Below are 1,630 nucleotides of genomic sequence, written 5' to 3'. Positions count from 1 at the left end.
GAGTTTGAACTGAGCAGAGCACAAGGGAGTAATTGTATATGTGGCCAGTGGGGTAGAGAGCGCTGAGTCAGAGGTAAAAACTCACAGTGAGAAAGGGGGCAATGCAGCCTTGAAACACCCACAGGCAGTTTCTGTCACTAAGAGGAAGGAAGAGGCTGACTTGCAGCAGAAGGGACTTGGTGGGCCAGTAAGAAACTCAGAAAGCTAAAATAACCAAAAATCAGTAATTGCATTTCCATAGTGTCGAAGCCCCAGGAGCCCCATTGAAGCAGCCAAATGGATTGAATTCCTGCTGGAGGCAAGGCTTCTTATTGATTGCAGACCCATCTGGCAATCCTGCATTTTAGCAGGAATTATTACTCTCTGAGAAATCCTGCCTAGCAGACGGCCTCCATCACTTCTCTGATAACTCCAGAAAGCATTTTAGGCAGGATGACGTCAGCAGGATGGAACCTGCAGCACAAGCTAAAGAGGGTAGAATGGTGAAGGTGAGCAGAAACTCATTCAAATTCAACCCACATTCGTTTGATGCCGAGCAAGGCTTTTGTATACAGTTGGCCCCACCCCTTATCTGAGGTTTCACTTTCTGTGGTTTCAGTTACCCATAGTCAACCACAGTTTGAAAATATTAAACGGAAAATTCCAGAAATAAACAAGTCATAAGTTTTAAATTTGCGAGCCTTTCTGAGATGCATGATGAAACCTCACGCCGTCCCACTCTGTCCTGCCTAGGATGTGAATCATCCCTTTATCTAGTGTATTCACTCTCTACATTACAAGATATTTTGTGAGAGAGATTGACTACATTCATATAACTTTTATTAAAGTATACTGTTATAATTGTTCTATTTTATTAGTAGTATTGTTGCTAATCTCTTACCGTGCCTAATTTATTAGTTAAACCTTATCATGGGTATGTATGTATAGGAAAAAATATAGTACATATTTGATTCAGTATCATCGTGGCTTCAGGCATATGCTGAGGGTCTTGGAACCTATCCCCTGCAGATAACGGGGGACTACTCTGTATGTTACCAGTCAATTATGAGTCCTAATTTATGGATGGAGAAACAAAGACTCGAACAGCTTTAAAATATTTTCACAGGATCAATGCTAGTAAGTGAAAGTAACTGAAAGCAATGTTGGCAAATTAGACAGGCATGCGCTAAGAAAGAGAGGCGGGAGGTGGTGGGGGAATTCCACTGCAAATAGCAACCCAGGTGACCTAGAGTTCTAGGCCTTGAACTCTGTAGATTCAGACTAGCTAGCAGAGTGGGCCTGGGGCCAACGGTGAGAATATTAAGGAGGTTGCAGATGATGAAAACAATTCAAGTTCTAATCATGGGTGAAGGCAAAGTGTACCCTAGAATTTAGTATGTTATCAGAAATGGAAAGGCTGCATACACAGAGATTAAAAACATGGAATTGAAACCAGACTGCATACCTAGTAGCTGTGTGAGCATAGGCAAGTCACTTGCCCTCTCTGTGCCTCAGTAAAATGGGCCAACAATAGTACCTATCCCATAGGGTTGCAATGAAGATTAAAAGGGATTAATATTTGTAAAATGTAAGTATGCCTTTATTAAATAAAATAAATAATGGAAATCATTAGTAATGTGCTTATAAACAT

This window comes from Pteropus vampyrus, unplaced genomic scaffold (assembly GCF_000151845.1).
Source record: "Pteropus vampyrus isolate Shadow unplaced genomic scaffold, Pvam_2.0 Scaffold81, whole genome shotgun sequence".
In the NCBI taxonomy this organism is placed as follows: Eukaryota; Metazoa; Chordata; class Mammalia; order Chiroptera; family Pteropodidae; genus Pteropus; species Pteropus vampyrus.
Note: the sequence above shows the minus strand (reverse complement) of the source record.